The following is a 19,416-nucleotide window of genomic DNA, read 5'->3' as shown; positions in this document are numbered from 1 at the left end:
TGGGGAAGGGGAGAGGGAGGGGAAGAAGGGGAGGGAGAGGGAGGAAGGAGGGGGAGGGAGAGGGAGGGGCAAATCTCTATTTCCCAATTTAGGCAAATCTTTCAAGGGTTATGTTTCTCCCCTTTCTCTGAACAGCCATGACATGTTCCCTGTCTTTATTATGCTTCCGAGGTACCCTCAATTAAATTATAGACTTTTGATTAATTTCAACATCTGGACATTGACACTCACTAAGAGCTATGTGAATGGGAGGCTGCATGACTCATCTGCTCAATTAGACTATAAAGTCCTGATGGAAAGATTTTTAAAAAGTTACCTTTGTATCCAGTGTAGTGCCTAGCACAGGTCCCGGTAAAGGGATTCTTAGCAATGCCTGTCACCTGTCTGAATAAATGAATAGATCAATTTAAAATGCAGACGAAGAGTCTATTTTAAAAAGCAACTCTGCACCAGATTTTCAAAGATCCCATTTCATTATAAATTGATTTAGAAGATGGATAAAGAAGTTGTGGTATATATGTATAATGGAATAATATTTAGCCATAAAAAATGAGGAAATCCTACCATGTGTGCACAACAGGGATGTACCTTGAAGACATTATGCTAAGTGAAGTAAGTCGTATAGAGAAAGACAAATACTGTATGATCTCACTTATATGTGGAATCTAAAGCAAAAGCAAAAAATCTCATAGAAGAAGAGCAAACTTGTGATTGCCAGAGGCAGGGTATGGGGGGAAGGGGGAGCTGGACAAAGGTGGTTATAAAAGGTGCAAACTTCCAGTCATAAGATAAATAAATGCTAGGGATGTAACGTACAGTTAACACTGCCAAATGATATATAGGAGAATTGCTAAGAGAGTACATGCTAAGACTTCTCATCACAAGGAGAATTTTCTTTCTTTTCTCTTTTTTTTTTATTGTATCTGTATGAGATGATCGATGTTAGCTGAACCTATTGTGGTAATCACCTCATAATATACATAAATCAAACTATCCTTCTGTACACCTTAATATACAGCGATGTAGGTTAATTATTTCTCAATAAAACGGGGGGCAAAAGGATTTCTTGAATTCTCCTCCTTGTATAATCTTTCCTCTCTTGGTCATTTTCTGTCTCATGTAAACAATTAAATAACTTCCAAATTAGTACACAGTAGAAAGGGGTAAATATCAGACGTAGATAAATACACCTCTGAGAAAATCGAATCATTATGGCTTGTGGACTATGAAATTAGTTACCATCACCAGGCATATGTCACAGAGGTTCATGCAATGCTCCTTCAATACGGCCTCATTAACTTCCAGAACTCGGTGAACGGAGCCCACTGCAGATGGCTATTTGTTTTGATGTGCTCCAACTACCATGTATTATTGATGCATTCATAAAAGTGATGCCACTGACCTACCGTCAGTTGGCCAGGCACTAGAGGCTTCAACCCATAGATAGCTGTATGTCATGAGATTGGAGGGATGCATCTACAAGCTGAGGGACACCAAAATTGAGAGTAACCGCTGGGACGAGACAAGGGAGGATCCTCCACTACAGACTTCAAAGAGAACAGGACCTTGCCGACACCTTGATTTCAGACTTCTAGCCTCCAGAATTGTGAGAAAGTATGTTTCTGCTGTGCTAAGCCACCGAGTTTATGGAACTTTGCTATGGCAGACCCAAGAAACTAAGAGAATTCACCATGAAAAAGTACTAAAATCAAGATGTGAACAATTTCACTGTGGAGGCACCACTGAAGTAACAACGAGTACAATTGTAGCAATGATAATATCAATCACATATCAAAGAAAAGTGCCTTACCTTTTAGACAAGAAGAAAAATATCCCGTGAAAAGGATGGCACATATCTTGGCAGGAGGCAACACATAGGCTTCCCAAGTATGTAGGATAAGTAGCAAAGACTCAGGTGACATTAATCACGACACTGAATCTCGAGGGGACCACGTCTCCTTATTGCTAAGATGAGGTCAACGAAAGTCCTTTAGTTTATTTCATGACGATTTTTTTAAACATAGACATTTTAAAGTTCAAATGAGAAACTCTTCTGAGGAAATGGCCAGTAGTAAACTGTCAGGTCCTATGCAGATAGAAACTGCTATTATTAATAGCCATAAGGTTGGGTTTTGTTCTTTAATAGCATTGAAATGATCAATAGAATAATTCCAGGGAAGTTGTTCAGAAATAATAGCTCTGTAACTCTTGTGTAATAAATTGTTCAGCCTGGAGCAAATTAAGTACAAATGGATTTCAGCAATCAAAGTAAGAGAAAATATTTACAATTAAATCAGTTTACTTCTACAAGCAACAATAGGTTTCACAAATAGAATCTACATAATGGAGCAAACGTGACATGGTAACATCAGGCAAAGGGGATGTCATGTTAGAATTGCTTACACATACAAAGCATATAGAAATATGTAAATATACGTACACATATGGTATTATGCATGTAGTATAATCACATATAGCATATGTCTCTTTTCTTTGGGTAGTATCTAAACATCAGGAAATATCATAGATCTCAACAGTCGTGAAGAAAATACAATGTGTCACCTCATATCTAGGGTAAAATGTCATAATGGTTTTTTTTTTCATTTTTAATGACATTGCTTTCTTTCTAATTTTACAGGCAAGACATATTCACTGCATACAACCAGAAATATATAAAAGCATAAAGTAAAAAATAATAATCGCCCATAATCCAAACCCCTTCTTCCCCTGCATAACCACCATTAGCATTTTGATGCATTTCCTCCCAGTGCTTCCATGTGTTAAAACATGATAGAAGTATAATTGACCTACAACACTATTTTATATGCAGGTACCCAACATAGTGACTGATATTTCAATGTTACAAAATGATCAGGATAAGCCTATTTAGCATTACCGTACAAAGATATTACAATATAACCGACTATATTCCCCATGCTGCACATGTTATCCCCATGACTTTATTTTGTGACTGAAAGTTTGTACCTCTTAATCTCCCTCACCTACTTCTCTCATCCCTCCTCTGCCCTCCCCTCTGGATACCACCTATTTGTTCTCTGTATCTATGAATCTGTTTGTTTTGTTTGTTCATTTGTTTTTTAGATTCCACATCTGAGTGAAATCAAATGGTATGTCTTTGACTTATTTCACTAAGCATAATATTCTCTAGGTCCATCCATGTTGTCACAAATGGCAAAATTTCATTTTTTATGGCTGAGAAATATTCCATTGTATGTATGTGTGTGTGTAAATATGTGTATGTTTATATATATATTATTCTTTCATCTATTGATGTGCACTTGTTTTTTGTATCCATTCAGCTACTGTCTTCTTATTTGAGCATTTAGTCCCATTAAAGTAATTGATAAGTACATACTTACTGCCATTCTGCTAATTGTATTGGAGTTGTTTTTGTAGTTCTTTGTTGCTCCTTTCTTTGCTCTCTTCCCTTGTGATTTGACTATCGTTAGTGTTATGTTTGGATTCCCTTCTCTTTTCGGTGTATCTGTTACAGATTTTTGACTTGTGGTTACCGTGAGGTTTACATATAGCAACCTATACATATATATAAAATAGGTAATTATTTTAAGTTGCTGATCTCTTAAATTCTAAAGCATTTTAACAATCTTACATTTTTACTCCCCCAACCTATGGCTAATGTTTTTGACACTTCACATCCTTGTGTTTAGTGTATCCCTTAACTACATATTGTGAATATAATTTTTTTCTTTTAACCTTCCTACTAGCTTTATACATGGTTGATCTACAACCTTTATTGTATATTTGCCTTTACCAATGAAATTTTTCCTTTGGTAATTTTCATTTTTCTAGTCATGGACTTTTCTTTTTCCACTTAAAGAAGTCCCTTTAACATTTCTTGTAAACTGAACTCTCAGCTTTTGTCTGTCTGTAAAACTCTGTCTCATCTTCAAATCTTGCTGGGTAGTGTACTTGTGGTTGTAGGTTTCTCCCTTTCATCAATTTAAATATATTATAGCACACCTTCTAGCATGAAAAGTTTCACTAGTTCTTTATGTCGTTTGACCTTTTGTTAAATTTGTGTTCATCCATTCCTCTCCCAAGTTCATTGAGCATCTTTTTCATTACCTTGACCTCTTTATTGGGTAGATTGCTTATCTCCACTTAGCTCAGTTTTAAGGTTTTATCTTATTCCTTTATTTGGAACATAGTCCTCTGTTGCCTCATTTTGCCTGATTCTGTTTTTATTTGTGCGTATTAGGTAGGTTGGTTAAGTCGTTTTATATAGAAGATGTCCTGTGGGGCCCAAGGGCACACCCCTCTCTTTTCACCAGAGGTTTATGCTCTAGGGGTGCCGCCCATGTGGGCTGTGTGTACCCTTCTGGTTCTAACTAGTTCAGAATCTGCTGGCCAGCGGTGGGTGGGGCTGGGTCCCAGGACTGGTACCATCCTGCAGGTGTGCAGGGTCCAGGGGGTCTTTGGGCTAGTGTCTACCTGCTGGTGGGCAGGCCCCGATCCTGGGGGTTCCCTGGACTGGGTCCCAAGGCTGCTGGTTCCGGACTGCTGGTAGATGCAGCTGGCTGTTGGCCTGGAAGGTCCCAGGGCTGGTGCCAACTAGCTGGTGGGCAGAGACCTGGCACTGGTAGGCTAGAGGGAGGGCTCCATAACTGCACTTGCCAGTACCAGTGCCCTTGTGGTAGAAGGAGCTCCCCAGTGACTGCCACCAGCATCTGTGTCCACAGAATGAGTCCCAGCTGCCTCCTGCCTCTCTGGGAAGCTCTCCAAGATCAGCAAGTGGATCTGACCCAGGCTCTTTTCAAATGACTGCTTCTGCCCTGGGCCTCAGAGCATGTGAGATTTTGCATGCATCCTTTAAGAGTCTATTCCCACGGCCCTTTGCCTCTCCCAAATGCAACCCCCACTGGCCTTCAAAGCCAGACATCCTCAGGGCTCAAATTCCCGTTGTGGGTCCCCCAGTCTGGGATGCCAGATGTGGGGCTCAGATCCCTCACTGTAGTTGTGATTATCCTCCCACTTGGGGATAAGCTACCTGGGGTGTGTGTCTTAACTATACCATGTCTCTGCACATCCTACTTGTTTCACTGTGGTTCCCTCTTTATATATCCAGTTGTATATCTTTTTGCTAGTCTTCAGGTCATTGCCATTGATAGTCGCTCTGTAAATAGTTGTCATTTTGATATACAGAGCTCAGGGTCTTCCTACTTTGCCATCTTGACCACCCCCCCACATGCATTCTTTTGCCCACCAACTGCACTCATCATTTCACACATTTTAGATGCCTGATAAATATTTTTTTATATCATAAGTATCTATAAGAACTGGGCTTTGGCATTCCAAAATAATCCACAACACTCCTACTCCCAAGAAAACAATATATTTTCTGAACACTTGTTGCATACCTTGCATACTGGCATATTAACTCAGTTTGCCATGTCTTCAAAAATTTTAAGAACTAGATTGGCAGTGGAAACTGGGACTCAAGATCTCTCAAGAGAAAATTTAATTCAATCAGGACTTATTAATACATATTTTAAAGCATTGTGTGAATCATAAAAATGAAAGAAAAGACAAACCTCTTAGGTAGTCTCATCCACCAGAGGGCAGACAGCAGAAGCAAGAAGAACTACAATCCTGCAGCCTGTGGAACAGAAACTACATCCACAGAAATATAGACAAGATGAAAAGGCAGAGGGCTGTGTGCCAGATGAAGGAACAAGATAAACCCCCAGAAAAACAACTGCATGAAGTGAAGATAGGCAACCTTCCAGAAAAAGAATTCAGAATAATGATAGTGAAGATATCCAGGACCTCGGAAAAAGAATGGAGGCAAAGATCGAGAAGATGCAAGAAATGTTTAACAAAGACCTAGAAGAATTAAAGAACAAACACCTAGAAGAATTAAAGAACAAACAAGCAGAGATGAACGATACAATAACTGAAATGAAAAATACACTAAAAGGAATCAATAGCAGAATAACTGAGGCAGAAGAACGGATATGTGACCTGGAAGACAGAATTGTGGAATTCACTGCAGCAGAACAGAATAAAGATAAAAGAATGAAAAGAAATGAAGACAGCCTAAGAGACCGCTGGGACACATTAAATGCAAAAACAGTCTCATTATAGAGGTTCCAGAAGGAGAAGAGAGAGAGAAAGGACCCGAGAAAATATCTGAAGAGTTTACAGTCAAAAACTTCCCTAACACAGGAAAGGAAACAGCCACCCAAGTCCAGGAAGGGCAGAGAGTCCCAGGCAGAATAAACCCAAGGAGAAACACTCCAAGACACATAGTAATCAAACTGACAAAAATTAAAGACAAAGAAAAATTATTGAAAGCAACAAGGGAAAAATGACAAATAACATACAAGGGAACTGTCATGAGGTTAACAGCTGATCTCTCAGCAGAGACTCTACAAGCCAGAAGGGAGTGGCAGGACATATTTAAAGTGATGTAAGGGAAAATCCTACAACCAAGATTACTCTTCCCGGCAAGGATCTCATTCAGATTCGATGGAGAAATCAAAAGCTTTACAGACAAGCAAAAGCTAAGAGAATTCAGCACCACCAAACCAGCTCTACAACAAATGCTAAAGGAAATTCTCTAAGTGGGAAACATAAGAGAAGAAAAGGACCTACAAAAACAAACCCAAAACAATTAAGAAATGGTAATTGGAACATACATGTCGATAATTACCTTAAACATGAATGGAGTAAAGGCTCCAACCAAAAGAAACAGGCTTGCTGAATGGATACAAAAACAAGATCCATATATATGCTGTCTACAAGAGACCCACTTCAGATCTAGGGACACATACAGACTGAAAGTGAGGGAATGGAAAAAGATATTCCATGCAAATGGAAATCAAAAGAAAGCTGGAGTAGCAGTACTCATATCAGATAAATTAGACTTTAAAATAAAGAATGTTACAAGAGAAAAGGAAGGACATTACATGATGATCAAGGGATCAATCCAAGAAGAAGATATAACAATTATAAATATATATGCACCCAACATAGGAGCACCTCAATACATAAGGCAACTGCTAACAGCTCTAAAAGAGGATATCAACAGTAACACAATAACAGTGGGGGATTTTAACACCTCACTTACACCAATGGACAGATCATCCAAACAGAAAATTAATAAGGAAATACAAGCTTTAAATGACACAATACACCAGATAGATTTAGGACATTCCAGCCACAAACAGCAGATTACACTTTCTTCTCAAGTGCGCATGGAACATTCTTCAGGATAGATCACATCTTGGGTCACAAATCAAGCCTCAGTAAATTTAAGAAAATTGAAATTATATCAAGCAGCTTTTCTGACCACAACGCTATGAGATTAGAAATCAATAACAGGGAAGAAAATGTAAAAAACACAAATACATGGAGGCTAAACAATATGTTATTAAATAACCAAGAGATCAATTTCACAGGTGAAATCTGTCAAACATTTAGAGAAGACCTAACACCCATCCTTCTCAACCTCTTCCAAAAATTTGCACAGAAAGGAACACTCCCAAACTCATTTTATGAGGCCACCATCAGCCTGATACCAAAACCAGGCAAAAATACTACAATAAAAGAAAATTACAGACCAATATCACTGGTGAATATAGATGCAAAACTCCTCAACAAAATACTAGCAAACAGAATCCAACAACACATTAAAAAGATCATACACCATGATCAAGTGGGATTTATCCCAGGGATGCAAGGATTCTTCAATATATGCAAATGAACCAATGTGATACATCATATTAACAAACTGAAGAATAAAAACCATATGATCATCTCAGTGGATGCAAAAAAACTTTTGACAAAATTCAACACTCAGTTATGATAAAAACTCCCCAGAAAGTGGGCATAGAGGGAACCTACCTCAACATAATAAAGGCTATATACGAAAAACCCACAGCAAACATCATTCTCAATGGTGAAAAACTGAAATCATTTCCTCTAAGATCAGGAACAAGACAAGGATGTCCACTCTTGCCACTATTATTCAACATAGTTTTGGAAGTCCTAGCCATGGGAATCAGAGAAGAAAAAGAAATAAAAGGAATACAAATTGGAAGAGAAGAAGTAAAACTGTCACTGTTTGCAGATGACATGATACTATACATAGAGAATCCTAAAGATACCACAAGAAAACTACTAGAGCTAATCAATGAATTCGGTAAAGTTGCAGGATCCAAAATTAATGCACAGATATCTCTTGCATTCCTACATGCTAATAATGAAAAATTTGAAAGAGAAATTAAGGAAACACTCCCATTTACCACTGCAACAAAAAGAATGAAATACCTAGGAATAAACCTACCTAGGGAGACAAAAGACCTATATGCAGAAAACTATAAGACACTGATGAAAGAAATTAAAGATGATACAAACAGATGGAGAGATATGCCATGTTCTTGGATAGGAAGAATCAATATTGTGAAAATGACTATACTACCCAAAGCAAGCTACAGATTCAATACAATCCCTATCAAATTACCAATGACATTTTTTACAGAACTATACCAAAATATCTTAAAATTTGTATGGAGACACTAATAGCCAAAGCAGTCTTGAGGGAAAAACATGGATCTAGAGGAATCAGACTCCCTGACTTCAGACTATATTACAAAGCTACAGTAATCAAGATAATATATTACTGGCACAAAAACAGAAATATAGATAAATGGAACGGGATAGAAAGACCAGAGAAAAACCCATGCACCTATGGTCAACTCATCTATGACAAAGGAGGCAAGGGTATACAATGGAGAAAAGACAGTCTCTTCAATAAGTGGTGCTGGGAAAACTGGACAGCTACATGTAAAAGAATGAAATTAGAACACTCCCTAACACCGTACACAAAAATAAATTCAAAACGGATTAGAGACCTAAATGTAAGACCAGACACGATAAAACTCTTAGAGGAAAACATAGGCAGGACACTCTATGACATAAATCACAGCAAGATCCTTTTTGACCCACCTCCTAGAGAAATGGAAATAAAAACAAAAATAAACAAATGAGACCTAATGAAACTTCAAAGCTTTTGCACAGCAAAGGAAGCCATAAACAAGATGAAAAGACAACCCTCAGAATGGGAGAAAATATTTGCAAATGAATCAATGGAAAAAGGATTAATCTCCAAAATATATAAATAGCTCATGCAGCTCAATATTAAAGAAACAAACAACCCAAGTTAAAAATGGGCAGAAGACCTAAATAGACATTTCTCCAAAGAAGACATACAGATGGCCAAGAAGCACATGAAAAGCTGATCAACATCACTAATCATTAGAGAAATGCAAATCAAAACTACTATGTGGTATCACCTCACACCAGTCAGAATGGCCATCATCAAAAAAATCTACAAACATAAATGCTGGAGAGTATGTGGAGAAAAGGGAACCCTCTTGCACCATTGGTGGGAATGTAAATTGATACAGCCACTATGGAGAACAGTATGGAGGTTCCTTAGAAAACTAAAAATAGAATTACCATATGACCCCACAATCCCACTACTGGGTATATACCCAGAGAAAACCATAATTCAGAAAGACACATGCACCACAATGTTCATTGCAGCACTATTTAACAATAGCCAGGTCACGGAAGCAACCTCAATGCCCGTCGACAGACGAATGGATAAAGAAGAAGTGGTACATATATACAATGGAATATTACTCAGCCATAAAAAGAAATGAAATTGGGTCATTTGTAGAGATGTGGATGGATCTAGAGATTGTCATACAGAGGGAAGTTAGTCAGAAAGAGAAAAACAAATATCGTACATTAACGCATATATGTGGAACCTAGAAAAATAGGACAGATGAACCGGTAACCAGTTTGCAGGGCAGAAATAGAGACACAGATGTAGAGAACAAACATATGGACACCAAGTGAGGAAAGTGGGGTGGGGGGTGGGGTGGGATGAATTAGGAGATTGGGATTTACATGTATACACTAATATGTATAAAACGGATAACTAATAAGAACCTGCTGTATAAAAAAATAAATAAAATAAAATTCACAAAAAAAGAAAGGATAATATAAACACATATATTTTTCATTATAGTGAACATCACAGTCAACCATCTCCTGGATACTGAATAATGTTCAACACGCTCCCTAACCTGGCCTCAGTCTCAGACTCCCCCTCAAAAACCGTGCTCCTTTTTATTCTGAGCCCACATCATCACACTGGCCCAGCTCACATTAACAAAAGCCCACCCTTCAGAAAGGGCAGATGTGACAGATAAAAACTTTCCCCTCCCCTGCAAATCCTGTCCTCCACATATCTTCCCACTATTCACGGCTACCCACTCACATAAGCTCTTCAGACTTGGGAGTCTCTCATCTATAGAAGCAAATTCTCTCTTGAAGGTCATGAGTATCTCCCTCCCCTCTGTGATGCGTGTCATTCCTAACACCCACTCTTTTACTCCCAGTTTTTCCATCTGCTCTAATCGTCTTTTCCCAGGCTCCTTGCCTGGCTTCTCTTCCTACAACTTTTCTCTGAAGGTAAAATTCTACAGCATGTGTCTTCGGCTCTCTTCTCTCGTACTCAGTGCCTCAGACTCTCTTCTTCCGTAGCCTTGTCCTCTACCTTTAATTGAAGAGCCACACACCCGACTGTGAGATTATTTTCAGAAGGGTGTATATTGTCTTTTTGGTCATCACTTTCAAATACTTCAGTATAAATAGTGTTTTGTGTCCCCGTGCATAGAAGTTAATTTTGATCAATTTGGGTTTCTTTGTTAACATTCGAAATAGATTAATCAGTAATCCGTAATGTATGTCGTAGCTACAGCAAATGCTTTAAATACAGCTATCTAAATTACACAGGCTTATTTGTATAAATTATGCCAGAAATAATTTTTCACCGGTGAAATGAATAGCATTCACAAAAGATCTCATAGAGCCCAGTGCCTTTACATGAGGGTAAGATATAGGAACCCAGCAGGGTGATAGCCTTGTACAGTCTCATGCCTGGAGCTACTTTTAGCCATATTTTAAACCTCTAACCCCTCTTGCATCTTCTGTACCCTGTCCCCACTCACCACACTCCCCCTACTCACCTCATCGTCTTCCTGCTCTCCACTTCCACAACAGAGACGACGTTTTCTGATCTGCCTAGCAGTTCGGTGAACACTGCCAGGTTACCATCACATTCATCTCAGAATTATCCTTTCATGCCAAGTGCTTGTCAGAATGCGTAAGACAGAGTAGAGATGCCTCTGCACTGATAAATATCTCCATGACATGTTTGTGTGTGTGTGTGTGTGTGTGTGTGTGTGTGTATGTGTGTTTTCCTGCTCAATAATGTCTTCCCTTTAGGAAGATTTCTGTCTGATAACTGTTTTAATTATCACTATCCATACTATAGTAAGATAAACACATCACAAGGGTGGGGTAGAGACAGTCAGGCTGTTGTCACAAATACATGTAGCCCCCCACCATCTACAAGTCAAATTTCTGGGGGGGTCCCCCGACCGTTGTTGAATGACGGAAGTCAGAGGTCAGCTCACAGATGCAACTGGAAGTTCACCGATATTGAACTCATATAGTTGAGATCACCCAATTTTCCTTTTCTACCCCTCCCAACTGCCTGACTCTCCAGCTTTTGTATTTTCTTCCCCTCCCAATCTGGAGGCATTGCCTTCCTACTCTCTCCTCCATCTCTACATCAGAGATTCTGTCTTGGTACTGCCTTTCCCATTAGGTTCCACTATCCATTCTTGTGATGGGTTGAATTGTGTCCCCCAGACTTGTAGGTTGAAGTTCTAATCTCATACCTGTGAATGTGACCTTATTTGCAAACAGGTCATTGCAGATGTGATCCAGTTAAGATGAGGCCATTAGAGTGAGCTCCAATCCCACGTGACTGCAGCTCTTGTAAGAGGAGAGAAAACCATGTGAACACAGAGGCAGAGATTGGAGCTGGATGCTGTAAGCCAAGGAATGCTTGGTGCTCCCAGCAGCTGGAAGAAGCAAGGAAGGATCCTCTCCTGGAGGTTTTGGAGGGAACAAGGCTCTGGCTGACATTTCAGAACTGTGAGAAAATACATTTGTTGTTTTAAGCCACCCAGTGTGTACTTAGTTCTGGCAGCCCTAGGAAACTGATACGATTTCCTGACACTGATGCTGTTCAGCCTGCAGCATAAATTGGTGTTCAGCACTTGCTTATCAAACGACTAAGGCTCTGACCCCATTCACCCCCTCCTCTTCCTTTGTATTGAAATGAGACTAATTGACTCTCCATGTCATTCTCTTGCTCAAAATCCTTGACAATTTTCACCTAAATTTAGAACCGAGTCAAAAATCTTGAGCTTGGGTCTCTGAGGACCAAGAGCTTGCTCTCCAACTGCATCTCTTACTACACTACCTTGGACCCTTCCCTGAAGACTGGAGTCTCCCCACCCTTCCCCCTCAAGTCCTCTGCTTTCCAGGATTCTACCCTGCACTGTCCCTCATCTGCACTGCCCTTTCTCCCATCTCCACCAGTCAGATCCAGTTCACATGCCACTGCTCGAGTGATGGCTCTTAGAATCTACTCTCCCAAATGAGACTTTTCATCTCTCTGCTTCATAACACTATATGTATACATATTTGTATCTCTATTTTAACACTTAATATACTCTGTGTGATAGTAAATTGTAAACATTTTCCATCTCCTCAACTGGATTCCAAACTCCTTAAGGGTTTTCAGTTTTGCATACTCTGCCTTATCTTGCATAGAAACTGGCATATCACGTAATTCTGGTTAGATTGAATTGGGAAAAAAAAACGAATTGTTGGTTGTCTCAGTAAGATTCAATAGCCACATGTTAATAAAACAGCATCTATCCTCTTTATCAAAAGGTACCCATTGACATTTGCCCATTCGGGTCAAGTCTTTAACCAGTAAGTAAGCAAGCAATGTATCGTGCATCAGAGAGAAACAATAATTATGAAACTCTTCGTCTTTGGAACCATGATCACCCTGTGTATGTATCAACACACCAAACACCTAAGATATACATAGCTCTTCCTTTTTAAGCAAATTATCAGAAATATTTACCTAAAAATAGAAAATGGAATCTCTTGTAATCTAAGCTCTATAGAAACCTTGGAATTCTTCTGTGAGGGTCATGCGATGGAACAGAGTTGACACAAACTGATACCTATTTTTGTGACTTACAGTAACAATTCAATAAGGCTGGATCACAACTGACTAGTGGAATGTCATTTTACAGGATTCTTTCATTTCTTTAAGCATTTCAAGCTTCCTGTGTTACTGTACTAACCGGACTTGATAGATTTTCCTCTCGAAGTTCTACTGTGGGTTCTGGCTCTAGGAGTTTGTGCTGGCTCAGCTAACGGATGCCCTGTTTCAAATGTGCCAAGTAAAAGGTTTTCACGTAAGAACTAGTTTACTATCTTTCTGGAAAGGATGAAAATTTAAAACAACTGTGTGCAAAATCCACACAATGACTAGGTGGGATTGAGGAACAAGTAATCACACATATGCTTTCACAAAACAAAATCTTGAGGTCAGCACTTTTACTACGAAAGCCAGTGTCCAATATGAACCAAATAACATCATTTGCAAAGGTAAAAATCAATTTCCAAAAAGGGAAAAAGCAATCTAATATAGGTCATGCTAATTCTAGAAACATGAAATGGTAGGTGAAAAAGGAACATTTACCCTGGTTTGCCTTAATAAAACCATGGACTGTAAGTTATGACTTATTCAGAATGGCTTTTAAGTTAGTTTCTAATTACTGAGTGATTTGACCTGAAATTTTTATAGTTTCTCCTTTTCAACATCTATATGTATCAGTTTAGAATTGCATCTGTGCTTACCAATTTAGAACTGCACTCCATTTCTGCCTAACCCTTATTTCCAAGGAAATTAAAAATTTAGGAAGATCCCACATCACTATTTCCACCAACACTCTGTAGAATACATAATTTCAGAGTTTAGCCTTTAATGTTGACTCTCTTACTCCACTATTATTGTTTTGTTTGAAAAAACACTGTAAATGTCTTACACTTAAATCCTTCGTTATACATTCTCATGCTACCCAGAGATTAAATAACGATAAATAATGTTAGTATCAGGATTCCTCCCTCCCCACCTGACCCCCCTGAGTACTGTTAGGTACTCAGAAAACAATCAAATCCCAATACTTCTGATGGAGTGAACACCTGTCTTCTTCAAGATTTCTTAGAGATGCAACGTGGACGTGGTTTTTTTAATCATAACAAAATTTATGTTTCAGTTGTATCATCTTTGCAAAAAAAATCTTATTTATTCCATTTGACTAGCTTAAGGATCGAGCAACATCATATCTTTTAGAAAGACTTTCCTCAGAGAGCATCAAGCTTAACCATTTATTTTTATTCCTTCTGTGATTTCCAACTTTAGTTTTCATCAGTATCATTATAGTTTTATAAATCATAGGGATGTTGATATTCATAGGAAGGTAATGAAACAGGGAAACATTGGTTAGATTTGAAATATGTCCATTACCAGCCAGTAGGCTAATCTGACATACCTCAGAAGCTTATCTACCTACCAAGCTAGTTTTCAGAGATACTGAACATTTGGTTCCCATTTTCTTATATAATGGACTGGTTTCACAGAACACCAGGAACGTGTTGGTTCGGCCTCTACCCATATCCATCAAGTTTTCCTGTCCTCAAGAGTGTTTGAGAAGTAAAGCAGAAACCAGGCATCCACCTGTCCTTGAGAAGCTTATGTCTAATTGAAGGATTAGAGTAGAAATAGAGAGATACAGAGATTGTTACAATCATAATGATGTTTAAAGGAAATTACTGCTCAAAAATTGTTTTATTGTAAACATTTTTTATGGATTGTATTAATCTGGAAAGATTAGTAACCTTTCTGATGAGCAACTTTAAGGGTATGGAGGACCATTCTTATTACTCTGTTTTCTATATCTAATCCAATACCAAAATATAAGTTGGATCAATTTCATTTTTTCCTGTAGAAAAATCCACTTGATAGCATTACCTGGATTTGACTCCCTCCTAGACCTGAAATGTACATCAATAAAAGTCAAACATAACTGTAAAAGAAACAGTTACACTAGTGAGTGGCCATTAATTGACAGGCACTCAGCATTCAACCTCAAGGATTACCTTGAAAATGATGCATCTATCATCATAATTGAATATGCTTGAAAAAGCCAGTTTTAAGTGTGATTTCAAGTCTACATAGCAACCAGAAATCCATAATTTTCTAATTGACTTATTTAGATATTTTGCATCATGTAGACCAAGTGTCTAGAATGACTATTTCATAATTTTAGTTTGACTTCCTTATTGAGACTTATTTTGTGCCTCTTTTCTTAGTGCCTATTTAGTTGTACCTTGGTTTATGATTCTGCTCATTACATGATCTTTTCAGTCACCCTTTGTTAGATTTCAATAGCAATTCTTGAGCCTTTGGCATGTTAAAACAAAAAAAGAAAAATCAGTGCCATGTTTCTTCAGCTCTGCTTAAACACAAAAATTTCTGCTGCCCATCTTTTCTACTTTTTCTTTTCAATGAGAATAAAAATAAATCTTTTTAACAAAATAAAAAACATCAGAAATGTAAGATAACAAAATTCTTTGAAAATAAGTCAAAATGAAAAAAATGGAAAGCATAAACATTACTGCAAGTTAGATGTAAATAAACTGCTTTGCAAATACTGGAATTTCAAATGAACAAAATGGAACTGGTATCCTGAAATTAACATATGGTGTCTTACCCTTTAATACATTGGTGTTAGTATCAACAGCGAAAAAGGGAGTGGATGCTTATTCAAAACCAAAGCCAAATACAGACTAGAAAAAAATACCCAGAGCAACACAAAAAAGACTTAGGATTTGCTGTTGTCATTGTTGTTCAAATAGGAAAAATAGTTAAGTGTCTGTAAAATCGTACGTGGAGAAGTATTATTGGGATAGATATAACTGAGGTAAATAATAGAATTATAGATGTTTCCCTTTCTTTAAGAATACCCTTTACTCTTGGGGCTTCCCTGGTGGCACAGTGGTTGAGAGTCCGCCTGACGATGCAGGGGACGTGGGTTCGTGCCCCGGTCCGGGAAGATCTCACATGTCGCGGAGCGGCTGGGCCGGTGAGCCATGGCCGCTGAGCCTGCGCGTCCGGAGCCTGTGCTCCACAACGGGAGAGGCCACAACAGTGAGAGGCCTGTGTACCGCTAAAAAAAAAGAATATCCTTTACTCAAAAATATCATTAAATGGGTTCAAGGAAACAGCACACAGTTTTAACAAAGAAACCTCAAGATTCCACAATCTCTCCTGTATTCAAGATCTATTCCCAAGCAGAATAGGGAGTCCATCAACTGCCTCACACACAAAAAATTGATAATATGTGGAAAAATGTGTCTCAACATTATGGTAACTCTCAAGGAAATTTAGGAAACACAAGAATACATATGTTGTGTGCCTTTTACACTACAAACATGTTAAACTGTGGTGATATTTCAATCTAGATGTGCACCTCTCTAAAAATATGGAATTTATTGTTATGATCAAATGCTACCAAGAAACTAGTAGGGAATAGGAATAGAACTGAAGATATGCACATGTGTGCATGCACACACAGGTAAGGTTTTTTTTTAAGTCAGAAACATTTTCTATAATTCTTTTCCCTTCTTTTGTTTAAACTACTTTATTGAGATATGATTGACATATAAAAAGGTGTACAAATTTAGTGTGTCCAACTTGAGTTTGGAGACGAGTCTGCACTCATGAAATCATCACCACAATCTACATATGTCAAACATGTCTATCATCTCTGAAAGTTTCTTCCCGCCCTTTTAATTTTATGACTATGGTGATAGGAACACTTAAGATCTACCCTTGTAGCAAAATGTTAAGTGCAAAATATTGTCAACAATAGGGATCTACTATACAGCACAGTGCCTAGGACTCATCTTGCAGAACTACCACTTTCCAGCCTCTGACTCATACCTGTTTCCCCCTCCTCTCAGCCCCTGGCAACCACCAATCCACCCTCTGCCTCTACAGAGCTCAGCTATTTCAGGATCTTCATAGAAGTGGTACAATGCAGCATTTGTCCTTCTGTGTCTGACTTATTCCACTGAGCATCAGGTTCCCCAGGGCTGATCTTCAACTGATGTTTCCAGACTAAAATTTGATCAATCTTAAAAAGTTAGAAATTGTTCATTAATGATTTCTTTTATTATTCTATGAACTTCCATTTAAAAGGTTTTTAATTTTTTCTAAGAAAAAATGAATTCATTTATAATTCATTTTCCATTACAATCAAAGACAAATTTAACTGAAATTGCAATAAACTATTTCACTAGATATTACAAACAGTGGTCAGTAGATGCACAAATTGTTTGTTTAATTGAATCTTGTTTACACTGAAAGATTTGAAAGATCTCGTGTGCACTTAGGATTGTGAGAACCAGTGTCAATGACCATTTGACTTAGAATCAAGAAATCCTGCTGTAAATCTTAGTTCTCATATTTACTGGTTCTAGGTCCATAAAGAAACCATTTAAACCCTCTTCATGAGCTTCATTCTCTCTGTCAGTAAAATTTAAATAAGATACCACCATGCCAATATCATAGGGTTATCGTAAGGGTCAATTTTAGAAAAATGTTTTATGACATATAATGCCAGACACATACTTGTTAAATATTTAACTATTTTGATGAATATTTCTGGCATATATATATATATATATATATATAAATCATAAATGATTGGATCATTCAAAAGTAATGATGAAAGGAACTTGCGCTTTTTTTTCTTCTAGCAAGGAGACTTGCAAAGGAATAACAGACTGCAGTTCTGTGGATGTGATGACCATGCGATGGCATGTAGAAGAAAAAGCCAAAAATTACCCACTTTTAAGAATCCAGAATCCTCAGGAGCAGACTTAACCCTTCCATCATTTCATTTTGTCAATAAAAGTGGACTAACATGGCAAAAACGCCCTATCAGTACTAACCACTGTTATTAGTAATTATGGTATTAAAAGTAGCCGTAAGAGATATTAATGAGGTAGGGGTGAGAAACAAAAACAAAGATGTTCATATTCAAATGGACAAATAAATACTAACATAATTTGATCAAAATTTGATGCAAGTTCAGAGTTACGAATTTGCATTATAAACAAAAACTATGACTCTATATATGAATAAAGAAAAGTTAGTATCCATTAAAAGTCTAACAGGAAAGTGTACCTTCAAAATCCTATAAAGTGACCTAGTCAACAAGATTTGAGCACACACTATGCACGACTCTGTTCTAAATACAGGATGCTCAAAACTTAAATAAGAAATAACACCCAGTCTGGCAAGGAGGAAGGGAAATGACCCTCTCACATATATCTGGTGGATAAGTGAATGACGATATCTTTTTTTTTTAAATTTTGGAAATATCTTTTAAAATTAAAAATACATACAGCCTTTGACTTGGTGGCTGCCCTTTTGAAAGCTAGCCTCCAGAGAAAAACACAGGGAAAGATATATGTATAGGGATATTTATTGCAGTATTTTTTATATAGTAGACAAACAGCAACAACTACAACAAATCTGGGAAAAATCTGATATTCATCACCAGGGAAATAGATAAAAAGCTTGAACATTAAAAATAATGAGTCAGATCTATATATGCTGACTGGGAAGGACGTCCGTGATATATTGCTAAATGGAAAAAGGAAGTGGGGGAGATTTGAGGAGTGGTTTGAACATTGATTATGAATTTTTGCTTTTTAAAGCTTTGTATAATAAGCAATAGCTGCTTGATTTTTTTCATTGGACAAAATAAACAATTTTGAAAAATGACAAAGAAGGTATCGTGATGACTTCGAGTTTGTGGTCAAGTAATTTAAAATAAGTAAGACAGACTTTTAAACAATTAACTCTAAGACCAGTTAAAAAAAAATACAAAAGAACCCTCTATAAGAGACATTTAATGTTACCAAAGCACATAGAAATGTCATGGGGAGCTGAGGGGTGATTAAAATTGAACTGGAAAGGATTTAGGTAGAATGATTGAATTTTGTCATACCCTTCTAAGAATATTCTAGACCAAATAAAGTCAGAGGCAGAGGCTGGGAATAGCCGAATGAGGCAAAATGAGACTGGATTGCAAGGTTCCTTGCTTCCAGTTTGCTCTGTCCAACTGACCAGCTCTGATTAAGAAGACAGTAGGGCTTCCCTGGTGGCGCAGTGGTTGGGAGTCCGCCTGCCGATGCAGAGGACGTGGGTTCGTGCCCCGGTCTGGGAAGATCCCACATGCCACGGAGCGGCTGGGCCCGTGAGCCATGGCTGCTGGGCCTGCGCGTCGGGAGCCTGTGCTCCGCAACGGGAGAGGCCACGGCAGTGAGAGGCCCGCGTAACACAAAAAA

The sequence above is a fragment of the Neophocaena asiaeorientalis genome, unplaced genomic scaffold (genome assembly GCF_003031525.2).
Source record: "Neophocaena asiaeorientalis asiaeorientalis breed wild unplaced genomic scaffold, Neophocaena_asiaeorientalis_V1.1 scaffold684, whole genome shotgun sequence".
In the NCBI taxonomy this organism is placed as follows: domain Eukaryota; kingdom Metazoa; phylum Chordata; class Mammalia; order Artiodactyla; family Phocoenidae; genus Neophocaena; species Neophocaena asiaeorientalis.
The sequence above is the reverse complement of the archived record's forward strand: the minus strand, read 5'-3'. Positions refer to the sequence as shown.